At 39.4% G+C, this 16,510-nt stretch overlaps 1 long non-coding RNA gene across 1 annotated transcript; it reads right to left on the bottom strand.

Moving 5' to 3' along the window:
• Positions 1-1,031: 1,031 nt before the first annotated feature.
• Positions 1,032-16,221, bottom strand: LOC124425123. Its single transcript, XR_006942438.1, has 2 exons — positions 15,388-16,221; positions 1,032-6,268 (listed from the first exon to the last, which is right to left on the bottom strand). It is a non-coding gene; the product is annotated as an uncharacterized LOC124425123 (long non-coding RNA).
• Between the last annotated feature and the right edge of the window lie 289 nt (positions 16,222-16,510).

Below are 16,510 nucleotides of genomic sequence, written 5' to 3'. Positions count from 1 at the left end.
TCTTTTGTATCGTCCGATTTTTTCTCTCCTTCGGCTTATCCCTCACCGTTTCCTTCCTAGGAATATCTATCCATTCGTTTATTCGTCTTTCACTTCATTTTTCCCTTCCTGTCTCTCTTTGGATGCTTGATACTTTGGTTTCTTCGTGTGTGGCAGATTAAACCCCCTCAGTTATCCACAGAGATATACAGATCTCCTTTGCTTGTTTTCCTTTTATCCTTGTTTTACTACTTTCCCGGCTTTAATTCGTTCGTTCTTATTTTTTATTTTTTCTTTTCGTCTTTCCATTTTTCTTTTCTTTTACATTATTTACTTTATTCTTTTAATCAATTAATTTCTAATTATGTTAATTTAAAATTTATTATATTTCAATAGAATAATCGTTTTATTTTTCCATGATAACTAAATAAAACGTAATAAATTATCCGTCTGTTTCTCTTTTCTTTCATTTCACGCAAACGCGACTAATGCGATGGCCGTATTAATGTCAAGCAAGACCGATTCTACGCGAGCCGTCTCTCGCCTTTCATCTCCTGCTGATTTAACCGTGCCGTTAAAAGAACTGTGAATTTCTCTTTCTCTCTCACTCGCGTAACCACCCCTCAACGTGGGCGGAAATAGTGCGGCAGCCTCGAACGAAGGTGTTAACAGAAATAGAAGCTTTAAACGCGAGGGCTCTGTCGTTGTCAATCGTTTGCTCTCATCCCCTTTTCTTCTATCCTTCACCCCACGAGCCCTTTATCGTCTCGTTTTAAACGTACCGTTACTGTGTCATTTGTCGGTCGACGACTGCTACGATTAAGGAGGCATAGAGATAAATTTGTTGAACTTCGGTGAACTTTAAATTACGCTTTATAAATTTTCTTCATTTTCGACCCTTCCTTAAAGAAACGAAGAATTTATTATCAATACAAAAACGTCCAGGACACTTTTTTCCCCCTTTCTTTTGGTTTAATTATCTTTTTACGAGCATATTAATCATTATTAAATGTACGATAAAATTCTTTAGATAAAAATAAGACAGCAAATTCTTTAAGATTTATATTATATTATATAAATATATTACTCATTACAAATAAACACTTATCCTAGCTTACACATTTCATTTTAAGTAATTTTTACTTAAATAAATATATAAGAATCAATATAGTACAAGAAAAAGAACGAATCAATGCCCGTACAAATATTAAAGAGAACTTAGAAGAGAGAAAAGGGCAGAAGTAGAAGACCATTCTCGAATACAACAAAAGGGATGAAGTGGCGAGTGGTATCGTACGTGTAGCTACTCAAAACGAAGGTCGGAAGACTCGGCCATGGCATAATCGGCTCGAAACGTGGCTAGGAGGCGTAGTTCGAAGGGTGAGATGCAACATATTGCTCCGCAGCCGACTCTTATCGACTGGTGGCAGACAGCCGTGCTGGTAGGAAGGTTAGCTGGTTGGATGCCGGGCAGATTTACGAGGACTGCTTGGATAGCGAATGATAAACGCGAGTCGAGATAGCTTTATTTATTCGCGCCGTGCCTACCCCTCGCTTCTCCTACCCTCTCTCTCTCTTTCTCTCTCTCTCTCTCTCTCTCTCTCTCTTTCTCTCTCTCTGTCTATCTCTCTGTCTCTTTTTCAAGCATACGTCCTGCTTTACTCTTTCTATATGACGGTTGTCAGTGGCGTGTCCACGCGTCGGGATTTCGCCAGGTCAGCACGGATTTTTGACGGGACGGCTTTGCTTTACATAAACTCGAAGCTGGACGTGTTCTCGGTGTTCCTCTAACCAACGATCATTCCAGCTTTACCGGATTTATATCTCGTGCATTCGCGTGTTTCCTTTCTCTCTCTGTCTCTCTCTCTCTCTCTCTCTCTCTCTCCCTCTCCCTCTCAGCAATGTCCGAGGCTTTGCCTTCGTGTGTATCGCGAGTTGACCTCTGAGCTTTGCGCCTTTCGTTTTCCTGCTCGTAGCATTAACGTCCGTGTTTTAAAGGGTTTTGTGCTTCACCAAAAAATTCGTGGCTTATTTCTTTACGTATACTCTGCTGTCCAACGAAAAAGCTTATAAAATCATTATGAAACGATATTATTATTCTTAGAAATGATGTTGGAAAAAAATTCAGATAATTAATGAGAACAAGCAAAATAGGTATCGTTTATAAATGGTAATAGAAGAGCGATAATGATAATAAAGCAAATGTTTCTACAATGAACGATCCGTAGGTAAGCAATTTCAAGATAACTCGGCTCGTTATATTCGATAGATCTCAACAATGTTTTCTCATCATTGTCGTCGTCATTGTCTCATGCGTGTGATGTAGAAAGAGTAGGACAAATATTCTATCGTCATTCCATCGGTAAGATAAATTAAATAGAACGATATTTCGATGATGTAAAAAGGCAAACATGCGAGAGTAAATTGAAAAAACGTATTCTTTTTCTCTGACTATTATCGTTATATTGCATCTTCGACAATAACTCTTATATATTCGATAATTTGGAAGTTGTAAGAAAAATACATAATAAAAGCTTAAGCGAAGGATATGCTAACAAGATCGAGATGTCAAAGTTACAAACAATCGTATTTAAAATTTTAAATTTTAAATTTATTATGAGTCGGTCTCTTATATTTTCATAATTATAATCCCTCATAATTTTGGCATTATTCTTTAAATAAACTATTCTACAATTGAGCTGCAAAATGGTCTCATTCATTCATAAATTAGTGAGAATTAAATTATAAGCTTTGAATACACGACAGGGTCTATTCATCATAGGGAAAAATAGTTAGAAAAAAAAAGAAAAAAATAGAAGAAAAAGAGAAACGAATCATTCGCGCTCGTTAAATTTTACGAAGCTCGTTTCTTTATCATTTAACGCTTCGGGCGTATCCGAAGCGCAGTACGCGATCTTTCTTCCGGCTCGTGGAGAAAATACGGAGAAATGTCTCTTTAAAATAATTGCAAGTTAATTACAAGTTAGCGCTTATCTCGCTCGTGCTATCTCTCGCCGCTATACTTTCGCCTCTTGGATCTCTGCACATTGTTAATCGTCGACAGAAATTTATTCGCCCTGTCGGTTTGAGTTACGAGTAGAAAGCTCGATAAGGCAAATCGTGCTGTGCCAGTACGAAAATAGCCGACGGTATATTTATGATATTCGTTTCAATTTTATCTAATCGACTCGGTGTCCATTAATTATTGCTAGCTGCGAACAATTACGCTTCACACGCGTCTTCTTTACGAAACTTTCGATTTTCACGCCCACCACAACGCGAGCATACGATGTTCCGCGTCTGCTTCTCTGGAAAAAATATCGACGTTCTTCTTGCCCAATTTGAAGAGAAAGCACATATCGAAAGAATATCGATAAATTATATAAGAGAATAATTATTCTTTTCTTGGCTTTCCGCAAGTCGTTAAATATTTTTTTTTAAATACATATATATAATCAATAAATCAAGACAGAATGTCATTCATTGAATCGCTCCATTTTTTTCTTTTGCTCAATATTCACGTAATTTATGAATTTTAGTACTTTGACTTTCGCGTGTGAATACACGATTATATAGGCACATATTTATGAGCGTTACATACTTTTACCTAAGTGGAGCACATTTCCGAGAAATTTTTTCTTCACGAATATTATGTGATAAGTATATAACAGCGCGATAAGCATATTGCTGATTATAAAATTGGGTACATTATTGGGTTAATAAATTTCGTAGTCGCATCGATACACTCGTAAATTCGTCCACGTTGGAGGTAAGTGGAGAAAAAACTAGTATCATAAAACGGAAATTCTATGGAGACGGAGCATTTTGCGGAAAAATTTCTTCCAAACGAGCGCGCGCGAGAGGTCGATATGAAATAAACTCCATTTTCACGGTGGCATCGCTTAGAAGGGTCGAAGTAGAAGCGACGACACAGTAAGCTCGCCATCGACATCACGAACGCCGGAAAGATAGCACGTTCGCACTCCCTGAGCTTCATGGAAACGCGTTTGGCTTATCTCCTACGTGCCGTAAAAACGGTTACTTCGATGTTTTCCTTTATCCCTAAACTTTAGAGCAAAGAAGAGAGAAAGAGAGAGAGAGAGAGAGAGAGAGAAAGAAAGAGAAGAGAAAAAGAGAACGGGATGACGTTGAAATAAAGTCGAAACGGCGCTCGTAAAGTAAAAGCAAATTGCCCGTTCTGGTCAGTCCGGTGTGCCATTTCGTACAACACTGTCTACAAGATCCAACCGATTTAGTGACTTATGTTAGATTCGCGACAAGATTGCAAGATGTAAATCTACGTTCACGGGAAAACCAATAAACGGCTCGTCCGTTTTCTACAGACAGAATGTAAATTTTGATACACGTACCTATAACATACGCGATATCGATCAGTTTCTTTTACAAAATTGTTTCATCGTCGTTTTTTTTTTCCTTTTTCCAAGTTTTATTTCTCTTTCTTCTGTTATAAATAAATTCACTGCAACTTTGAAAGATTTAATTGTGAATCAGATTGCTTTATCATACGGTAATTTTTGAATAATTCACACTCATGGATATTTAATTTCTTGATTGTTATTTCGATCTTTAGATTTTCATCGTAACTTTTTATCACTTAAGAAACGAGACGTTCTTTTTAACGAGACAAAGAAGGAAATGTGTGGTTCCACGAGAAATTTCTTGTCTCGACCGAGAGAATAAGGAAAGGTCGAAGTGGAACGAACAGTCAGTAAAGGTCAGTGAATCGGAGTACGCCGTGCGCCAATGGAAACGAGATAATAGGGAAGAAAAGAAGAAGGAAAAGAAAAGGAAGAAGAAATACGAGGAAGAAAGGAAGAAAGGAAGGAAGGACTGAGAACCACTGATCTCTCACGGGTTCTTTCGCATCGGGCAAATGGAAAGTTAAGAAGGCGCGCGCGATGCCTTGTCGTGCCGCTTTGCCTGGCATAATGATTAGCAGGGCCTCGACTTGGGTACACGCGTACTCTTGCCTCGACGCACACACGATTCGAGAGCAGAAAAAGAAAGACAGATCGACGGAAGGATAGACAGAGAAAAACATAAAGAAAGAGAGAAAGAGAAGGGTAAGAAAGACAGACGGAGAAAGAGAGACAAATAGGGAGAGAAAGGAGAGAGAAAAAGAACGAGAGAATTCTCGATAGTGTGTGTTTCAAAGAAGGAGACGAAAGAGGATGGAAGGAAGAAAGAGCAAAGTAGGGTGAAAGGAAGCACATGCGTGAAAGAAAGAAAGAGGAAGAAAGAGAAGAGAAGAGAAGAGAAGAGAAGAGAAGAGAAGAGAAGAGAAGAGAGAGAGAGAAAGAGAGAGGGAAAGAGAAGGTTCGTCCCCCGTCCATCCGTGCGCTGTCGGCGGCATGCTTCATGTCGAGCTGACATCTCGTATCTACATTCTGCCCGCGAGAATCTTTATAAGCGTTGGTGGGTGACCGACGAGCTCGATGACTGGCAGCCGTGAGGCCCGCGGCCTGCCTGCTTGCTTGCTTGGCTGCCTGCCTGCTTGCCTGCCTGCCTGCTTTCCTGCCTGCTTTCCTGCCTGCCTGCCTGCCTGCCTGCTTGCTTGCTTGCTTGCTTGCCTGCCGAGGCAAGTCCGCCTGAATGCCTTCCTTCGTACCTCGTTACGAACTCTCTCGTGCACAGCCATGAGAGTTAGAGAGAGATACGGAGAAAGAGAGAGAAAGAGAGTGAAGGCCCGAGAGGAGAAATGCGAGTTACGATGCCTGGGATATCTCGCACGAGACGACGGCTCCTCTTCTTCGATCCGGTGCTCATGAATTTCCCTCGGTTTTCATCGTCCTTTCCGTTCGAGATTCTCTTGAGTCCCTTCTATACCTCTTTCTCAGTTTCTCCTTCTCTCTCCCTCTCTCTCTTTCTCTCTCTCTCTCTCTCTCTCTTTCTCTTTCTCTCTCGTTTACTCGCTCGCTCGTTTTGCAACACACGGAAGTCGATCGGCCCGAATCCTTCGTCCTCGTCATTCCGACAAAAGGATGCGCGCGTTCCTTAGATTCTCGATGGAAGTCTCGGCGAAGGCACTCGAGGCGTTCTTCGTTTAATCTCGAGTGTATCGCCTTCTCCTCTTCGTCCCTCGAGCTGTTTCTTTCGTAAAGACGAAAAGCAGATTGCTATGAAACGGTTTTTCTATGTAATCTTGTAGTTTTTCTTTTTCTTTCTTTCATTCTTTCTTTCTTTCTTTCTTTCTTTCTTTCTTTCTTTCTTTCTTAGATACTTGTAAAAAATCTCTCCTTTTTTCTCTCTCTCTCTTTATCTTCGAATTCTGCAAAAAACAGAAAAGTTTTTCTTTTTTTATTATAAAAAAAAAGTCAAAAATTGAATACTCGAATTTTCATAAATTTGAATTCGCTTTGTTAATCTATATCAATTATCTTTTATACGACTATCGACAATTTTTTTTTCTCCCTAAAATTGAATCTATAAATATTAAAAGAATACGAGTAAGGATAAAATAAATATTCGAATTGAATCTCAATCTATTGTCGATGAAAGGAAGATGGAATTTCGACTAAGCTCTGATTCAATTTCACGAGGGAACGAGAGCGGGTTAGACAAACTATCCGGTTCTATCCATAGCCGAACGTCTTCGTCACGTCTTTCTTTGGCAGAACGAGTATCGGTACGGACGATACATAAGGTTCCTAGAGAAGAGACGTGCTTCGACCTCCGGCTATGAATTTTCCTCAATTTCCCGGTTCCACGAGTTCTCTCTCGTTCGTACATCTCATCGTTAAACCTGACGGTTCGTCCATACGTTGGACAACGCAGGCGCGTGATACGACTGCGCTATGTTTTCTGGATGAATTATATGGGTTTTGACAGAACTCTACTTATTTATGAGCCATTGTGAAGTTAACGTGCGTTACTGCTTCGCTCGATGAAGTTCAAATCTCGTAGTACGCATGTTCGAATACGTGTGTACGTTTATAATCCTGAACTTCATTCCCTATACGTGCATGAATATCGATACGATGATTAATGCGAATTCGAAATCATGAATTAATGTCGATACACGGTTCTATTCGCACGGGAGACCAAATCTACTACGAGGATTGTATTTAAAATGCGATATTTTAAATCGATTTCGTTGACGATTATCAATTAAAATATAATAAATGTTTCATGTATAACGATATATTTAAAAAAATATATATATATTAAAATTCTTCGAAGATAGATAATATCGATGAAGTTTATGAACATTTGACACTAAAAAGATTATTGATCCTTTGAAATGTTCGAGTCTTTATCTCTTGGGGCTCGAAGCCTAATCGTTTGCAGAAACAAACAATCAAAAAAGAAAGTGTTGTCCTGACGTTTTCATAATGGGAGAGATATCTTTCAAAGCAAGGAAAAACTGCAGTCTCGGCAGTGCCGTTTGTCGTGACATAATGAAAAAGAAAGAAAGAGAGAGAGAGAGAGAGAGAGAGAGAGAGAGAGAGAGAGAGAGAGAGAGACAGAGAGAACCTGCACGTTGCCAACCGGTCGAAATTAAGTTGAGCAAACGAGCTTAAGTGTGCGTTAGACGGCCGAGAGATCAAAAGCACCGCGCGAACGACGAAAACCAACTGGCGGACGACGTTCTTTGGAATCCAAATTTATTTATCCGTCTCCGTTCCTCCGAGACACTCCTAAAAGCGTTTTCCCTCCCGTCGAGACCATAGAGTCCTTGCGTTTAATCGACGATAAGTGTCTCTTCACGGTACAAAGTGAGATTTACCAACGACGAAGAACCGTGTCATGAAAACAGCTGGTATCTTTACGAAAGGATGTCTTGGCGATGAAAAGCAACGTCCGCGAGACCATTTCAGAGCAAAGAAACCATCATACCACGTACAAAATAGCACCTTAGTTTACGATAAAAATCCATCGAGCTCGTTTCTATACCAAGTTGTTTCCTCGAGTCTTACATTACAAAGTTATTTTACACTGTTATAGAAAATTTTAACCGGTTTGTTTTTATCATAGCTAGCTTTAAATAATAGTGATAAATAAAGATTTATCGTAATTTATAGAACATAAGAATAAATGGTGGTATGTTCAACAAATATCTATGCATTGTTATAGAAGAGATAATACGATAACAAAGCCGGTTAGACAAAGAGGATGCTCGTTTTTCGAAGACGAACATTCGAAATTCGCGATCGGGGAATCCTTCTGTAGACTACCGATAGCTTCTTAGAAGTCGTAGGAAGTAACGATACTCGTAAGAAAAATTACGTAGGTAGATATCGGTCGATGGTGGCAGTGGCAGCACCCTGTGCTCGCCGGGGGAGCAACGCCGTTCGAGCGAGGCAATAGCCACCGCACGAGGTGCGTGTATAGATGCTTGTTTAGGATTACAACACACGGAGATAACCACCGGCACGAGATACATAATGCAGAAGGTATTGTGAGCCATACCGCGCCTTCCTGCATACAATACGCCCTACCGATGCATTCTATTGTTGTCTTTCGAAATAAACTCAGTCGGCCACAACTTCCCTGGGGCTCCACATTACCTTCTTACAGATAATACATATTGCATCGCCGAGCCTCGTTTAGCAATGCCACTTTACTCCGAATCGTTCGGCCATCATCCAAAACGGACGAACGTATTAAACCCACTAGCATATTCGATTTTCGTCGTGACGTCATTTCGATGACACATTACGGTATTTAGGAAGCATAAATCTTCGATAGGATCTATTTAATGTCGTGTATACTGATTATATGAAGAAGTATATTATGAACATTTGTTTGCTTGCGAGTAACTGAATACATATAATTTTAACGGTCGTAGAGAGAGAGAAAGAGAGAGAGAGAGAGAGAGAGAGAGAGAGAGAGAGAGAGAGAGAGAGCTAGTTATAATGATCTACAATTTATTGTATATCATCTTGTCTTTGGATGTGTAGATACAAAAATTTCGTGGCGTTCTATTCTTTAAGACAGGAAATCATTTTAAAAATCTGTTTCGAAGTATACCTAAAGTACTTTATAAAATAAACCAACTGTGATCATCTTGTCCAACCTAGATCATTTCGACAACGACGTTTACGGATTGACGATGAAACGACGACGCGAAAATGAGCTCCTCTTTTTTCTCTCTTTCTTCTTTCTCCAAACCTTTGTGGTGTTCCTTGCGGGTGGCGCTCGTCAGGGCTTTCCCTTTTGCGGGATCAAGGGTGCACCGATGTTTCTCACCTGACAGGTTAAAAGAGCCGAAATGGAAGGAGAATGTCAGGAAGAAGGGAGTGGCGTAAGCCACAACAGCGGGAAGTGACAGGCAATGTATAATATTCGAAAGCACAAGGCTCACTGAGATATAGATGCCCTACGCTCGTAGCAAAGTAAGTAGCCCGTGGGGACTTGTAATCCGGGATAAGCCGTGATTTGTTTACTCGATGTGTACCATAGACGAACAGGCATTCGCTAACAACTGGACTTTGTTCGTTAATGGATTTTCAACGAAGTCCTTCCTACGGGCTTGTCTACGAAGCTTTTTAATGAGCATTTTTCAAATACATCGAGTCCCTACGATCAGCATTTGTTAGTTGGGATATATTGTTCATTTTCCTGCTACAAGATTCTTCAATTCTAAGAGAAATAGAACGGTCGAATAGAAGACTAATTGTATAGGACCATAGGCTGGCCATATACGGAAATAAGTACTTAGGATAGAATAGAATTCTCAGGCCCTTGAATAGTACACCGGAACAATTCTTTGTGTTCAAAGTGTCATGATAGTTGCCATTGAAAATTTTCTAAGAACCATACTTCAACTCGGAATCAATTGGTAATAATCAATGAATTGGGAATAAATCAATTAAATTTTGATTTAACTCAAATAAGACTTGTGACTTATGATGAAGAAAATGATAGCTTGGAATTAGTCACTCCGAGTGAGCTTACGATCACTGTTACTTGCTGGTGTTGACAGGGGGCTGTGCACGAGCGTATAGAGTACCTATCTGCGGATACAAAAGGTGTCGCGGTGTTGTAAGAGTGTACACTGTGCAAGTTACCACTATTTCTCTTTCTCTTCCTATTCTCTCTTCTCTCTGTTTCTGTCTCTCTCTCTCCCTCCCTCTCTCTCTTTCTCTCTCTCTCTCTCTCACCCTCTCGCTCTTCGCTTGAGCCCTAGCAAGCACGCCAAGCCGGCATTATTTATCGCAGCCGCCGTAGGCGCGCAGGCGGCGACTTTGTGCTGGCGTGGCCACTCGCAGCTAGAATCGCGATACGCCCGGCCAGATATCATTTTATTATACCTGCGGACTGAGCGCGGAGGGTAGTTTATCAGCGGCCGAGCGAACCGACGCATCTACTCTCTCTTTCTCTCTCTCTCTCTTTCTCTCTCGCTCGTTCCACCGGCTGCCACGGCACGCAGCACCGCGCCGGAGAATAATATAGTGCCGGCGGGCTCTAACAGCGGTAATGTATGGCCGACACTCCGGGCAAAAGGGGTACCAGCCCGTAGGGCGCCGAGCCCGAACGAGTCGAGCCACTCTGTCACGCGCTTTTCACTGAGCGCCTCTTCTTCTCCTTCTCCTACTTCTTCCCATTCTCATTCTCATCCTTCTCTTCCTCCTCCTCCTCCTCCTCTTTCTCATCCTCCTCATTCTGCTCCTTCTTCTCCTTTTCCTCTTTCTCTTCCTCTTTCTCCACCTCCTGCTCCTCCTTGCAGTGCGCTTCCACGCCGTGAGATTACTGCCTCCGATAATTACGACGTTTGCACCCACCGGGGCCGATTTGTCTTCCAGGTTCGCGGAGGGGCCCTGCGCGTTTCGACGTCGAGCGCCGTGTTAGCCGTCGACCTTCTCTCTGGCCTCTGCTTCTTCTTCTTCTTCTATTTCTTTTTGTTGCTTCGTCCGCCGGCTGTCCGACGGCGTGTCCGATGGCGACACGCTTGTAAGAAGAGATCGCGATGATCGCGCACAGAAGAAGCTTCTTCTTCTTTCTGTTTCTCTGTCTCTCTCTTTCCCTCTCTCTCTTTCTTCTGATCATTCGATTACGATCGGGATGGAGCTCGCCTTACGAATCTCTCAGCAGCCTCAGTGAAAGTTACGATCGATAACATTTGACTTTTCGATGTTTCCAGGGTCAAAGGTCTAAAATACTTGTTCTCGTCTTCTTTGTGATGAGATTCTTCTTCAACTTGAATGCTTCCAAACTTTAACACAGTTCACTTTTTATTTAACGCTGTTGTTTTGTCGATTATTTCAACATGAACGATCCATAGAGCTTCTTAGTTTATATTTTCGCGTGTCAAGTATAAACAAAGGATTTTCCATGGATAAAAGCAATTTATTTTCACTATATACTCTACTCAGAATAGTACTAATAATCTACTCAGAGATGTTTAATTAGGGCTCATTAAAGCTTTTTAAATAGAATCTACTTCAGGATTAATTTTACCTAATAATTAAAAATTGTGTCATCAATCAATTTTAGTAAAAACAATTTTAATTTCTTTATGGATTATTTAATTATAGATTTATAATACATTTATAATAGATTTATACTAACTACAATATAAAGTAGTTACTAGCCTTTTAGTTACGTGGACCTGTATCGCCTATACAAACTACTTTGCCGTAAAGTGTATGTAAATGAAATTAATGCCACGATCGGTGTTTCGGTGCCTTCAACTATGCATTTAACAGTTTATGTTATTATAAAGTAAGCAAGGAAACAAGTAGCTTTTCGTTAAAAAACGTCACTCAGAGGGATAGTCACTGTAGTACAACTTTGTCCAAAAATATGACAGCAGGAAACCACTATAATAGCGGGTAGTATATAAAGACCTAGATATCATCTACTTACTTATGTCATAAAACTACAAAATTATTATAGATAGAGGACATCTAGTGGAAAAAATGTAATCGTTTCTCGAGATGTTCGTCTCATAGAAGGTGCAGCAATCTCAATTCGCGTAATTCAACTTCGTGACGTAATCATTCAATGACTTATTTACGCTCGACGTACCGCTTTCTTCACTGATCTCTCACGGTCGTAATTAATTTCACGATATCTGGTTGGCACGCTTAATTGCGAGCAATTAGCTCGGAGAGAAGGGTGGCGAAAGGGGCTAGAGGGGATGGCGAAAGCATGCTGCCGCGAGTTTCTTCGGGTTCATTAAAACGTTCGACGTAATTGCCGACTCGATTCGGGGGAAAGCGTAATCTCTCTCTATCGAGTTTCGTTCAACAAAATCTTGTTCGATTGATATTGAAACATTGTTAAAATCCCAATAGAACGTATATAAACGAACGAATATTTGAACGATACATTATTTTTAAATATAATTGAAACCATCGAAGACTTATAAATTTCATTAAAACTTTAAAAAAATATTTCACAAAGAATATAAAATAACATTCGAATATTAAAACAATTTGTATCGTATTTCTATATTAAAATTTTTGACCTTATCATATGCTCTCATTTTCCTTATAACATTATTACTATGAAGCTTTCTTTATATTAAAATAAAAAAGAAAAAGAATAATGAAAAATATAAGAGAAAAGAAGAAAGAAAAAAAGAGAATCGGTGATTCCGTAGGAAGGTGGAATGAGTAGTAGTGGGGTAAAAGAAGAGAAAGAAGTCACGGTGGACCGTGTTGGTAATTAAACTGACGCGAATGGGGCTAATAAATTTGTGCGAGAGCATAAAACGAGTCTTGTAACTCTATCGAGGTAATTGCGGCGACCACGCCTGGTTACTGTGGGCCGCGGTTAGTTCTCTTACACCTTTTCACATACCGCAGTAAGAGAGAAAGAGAGAGAGAGAGAGAATAAGAGAGAGAGAGAAAGAGAGAGAAAGAGAAAGAGAGATAGAGAAAGAACGATGTAACCATAGTATAGTACGAACCGCCTGCTAATATCTCCTAGCACGTTCGTTGCGTTGTACCTTGTCAAAGCGTCACGTAGAGGCAATGGCAGTGGCGCTGGCAGCAGTGCCGATGATGACGCTGCCGACGTTCGCAAACCGGCCAACGAACGGGAACAAACAATTAACGAGCGTCCCGTTATCCCATAACGCGTCTATTCAATGCAAACGATGCACTAATGAAAGATAAATCTTACGAGGCATCGAGAACCCGCAGCACGGAGGCGTATATCGAGGCGAAAGAGCAATCGCATATGAACCTTGGATGAAACAACAATAAGACAATGCTCCCTTAGAATTACTCCCTTTTCTTTTATTATTAGCTATCGTTTCAATGATTCTCATCATCGATAAACACATTTTCATCAATTCGAAATAACCTTTAAACGTGTCAAAGTAAAATAATTTTATAAATTTTCTGACATTAGTTAGAACGAACAACGGCCTTTTCGTTTCGATTTAAGGTAAGACGTGATTATTTTTTTATTAAATATTAGACAAATGAAATCGCTAGTATCAGTTGCTTTTGAATGTAACTCTTATTAATGACAAGACGTATTGTTCATGATAATAATTCAATAAATTATATTTATTCGTTAGATTTCGAATTTTTATTGCACTTATTTACGTTAAAGGAATTCAAAGGAATAAAATATTTTCATTACGGACAATCTAACCATGTAATGTACTGTCCAAACTATTGGAAGTTCATTATTCGTTTCTTAAAATGATATTTGAAAGTGAGATAAGAATTTTATAGAACGGCATTTAAAAATAAAAATATTTAGTCATTACGAAAGGTAGCTAGCTCATCGTTAACGAGTATCATAATGTAAATGTAAATGATGAACTATAGTTTCTTCGTTTTTACTGGCAGTGATTTGCGAATTTTCACGTTGGCGTGAAGCCTATAAAATAGTACAGGTATCGTGTGGAGCTTACGCGTGCGTCTCAATAAACTTGTCGCGATCACGTTTCATCGCTCGTATAACTCGCATGTTTTTTTCATAGTTTCGAAATATGTGCTTAAAGTTCGCTGTATTTTTACGACGTGCGTTTTTCACCCGCTTTATGGAGCAAGGTATGTAAATTTAGTCGTGTATCTTCACGGGAAAGAACTCTACTGGTCGATGTATTTTATTATAATCTTATAAAAGTGAGTAAAAATTATGTTTGCAATATTTATAGACTCGTACCAGTTTATTTTGCGAGTTCGTATATTCTATTCTACATATCGCATCATTTTCGCCGAAGGATCTTCTTCCATCTAATATTGAATATTTTTTTATATCATCGATTACGATATAATCATCTAAGAGTATTTCTTTTCTCGTTTTTGAGCAAGCAACCATTTAAACAGAGTACAAATACCTTTAAGTTAATTATAATAATTACCTCTATGTTTTCTTATCTTTCTCAGGTTCAGTCTTATATAGTAATCATTTATTAACATTTTCACGGGATTAATTAAAATGTATTATCCATAATTCAGATGTTATAATTCGTAACGCTTGAGTGCTTTTCCAAAGAATAGTTTATTTGGGTTCTATAAAGCACTGGAGCAACGTAATTTCGTGCATGTGCGCCTAAGCTATCATCTTTTCAGCAAGTCGTGCCAAGTGCCGTTTTTACGAGTTTGAAAATACATCACAGTTTCTTCGAAATAGATCAGGATTACCATCAAAATTCTTCTTGCAGATACTTTTCGCACGCTCCATTTATCTCGGTTCTTCGAATAAGAATACATAATAAGAGAAGTTTTTCAATACAGAGGAAATCAAATAATAAAATGTTTTATATTAGGTAACATGAAAAATCTATATTTTTAGTGTATAAAACAACAGTAGATACTTTTCTTATTTTGCATATCTCTGGTAAAACAATTCTAATTCATTTAATTTCTAAGTAATTGATTCATTAATATTTAATATTACGATAGATGTTGATCTAAAAATTTGGATTGAAAAGAAATTCGAATATATTCAGAATTCGATAATGGAAATGAAATTAGGAATTGTCGTGTATAATGAAAAGTCAATAAATATTGACAATGGAGATAAATAAAAAAAGAAAAAGATCTCTTTTATCATAAACGAATATTTTCAAAATATTATATTTTATGAATATTCATAATTATGATATTAATACGGCTTTTGTCAAAGCTTTAAGCATTATTTCAATATTTGTGTGCAAAAAAACCTATACCATGTAACATTCTCTACAAAGAGAGAGAGAAAAAAAACAAAGGGTGTCGTCTTTTCGATACTCGAACGAAATAAAATTGATGCGAGTGCGAGGTTTGACATATATTCTTGAAAAATAAACTCAGAGAGCTCGAAACGCTTCGCTACTTCTGCTTTGTATTACACCGAACACTGATAAACACTAAGGTACATTACATACATGCAACAGAGTCAGACAAACATGAGTTTTTTTGAATCAGTCATGCGATACAGTAGCAGGAACGTTCGATAAATGTAAAAAGACGTAACGCGATATTTTTCTAAACATACCGAAATATTATCCTCCATTGTATAACTTGAAAATATCGGAAGGTAGAAACTCCCACATAAAAATTTGTCTTCTGTATATATAATAATGTAACAAATTTATATGAAATCGGTATTAGCTCTTTCACGATCTCACGACAACGATTGATTCGATATTTAATTCGGCGTAACGATAAGAAAGATTATTAATCGAAGCAAGTAGATTGGGAAATACAAGGTCGGACACGAGAAGAGCTCACAGGAGAGTAGTGCGTGCCGGCTATCGAAGAAGTCAACTCGAAACGGCTGCGGTATCCACCGGGTAGTGAATATACCGACTCTGGTGAAAGAACCAACCGGTTTTCTTGAATCAAGATGGCCGATGCTCGTGTGGAGGGAGAAGACTGCCGGAGGAAGAAGAAAAGATGAAGGAGAAGGAGGAGAAAGAGAAGAGGAAGAAGAAGAGAAAGAAGAAGAAGAAGAAGAAGAAGAAGAAGAAGAAGAAGAAGAAGAAGAGAGCAGTCGAGCAAACGTGGAGGTGGGCAACCGAGCGAGCACGCAGGGTGGGCAGAAAGCGATCATAACTCAGGTGGCCGCGGACAAGCAGCGCTTGTTTCGTGCATTCGAAACACGGAACACACACGAGTTCGCCAGCGTTGTGCACGACGTGCCTTCCATGGATGCTTGGAACACGTTCGCCTTCTCTATCTTTCTCTCTCTCTCTCTCTCTCTCTCTTTCTCTCTCTCTCTCTTTCTTTCTCTCCCTTTTTTAACCTCCCTCACTCGTCTCTATCTCTATCCATTTATCTATTCATCTCCGTCCTTGTTCTTGTCTTTCTAACCTCTCTCTTTTTCTCTTCCCGTTCTCTCTCTCTCCCTATCCTTCTCTCTCTCTCCCTATCCTTCTCTCTCTCTCTTTCTCTTTCTCTTTCTCTTTCTCTTTCTCTCTGACTATTGCTCTCTCTTTCTTTGTCGACAAAAGAGAGTTCGGACATTCGTGTCGCGGACGGCGGCAGCTCCGGCACGCCAACACAATCCCTGGATCTTTGTAGCGCACACTCGCGTTCAAAAATATTTACGGTAGCCTCTGAATCGTGCTTCTGCCACTCTTAATAAATACAAGCATCAGAGCGAACAGTCGTAGTTT

Source organism: Vespa crabro, chromosome 6 (assembly GCF_910589235.1).
Source record: "Vespa crabro chromosome 6, iyVesCrab1.2, whole genome shotgun sequence".
Classification (NCBI taxonomy): Eukaryota; Metazoa; Arthropoda; class Insecta; order Hymenoptera; family Vespidae; genus Vespa; species Vespa crabro.
This window is presented reverse-complemented; position numbering and strand designations above follow the sequence as displayed.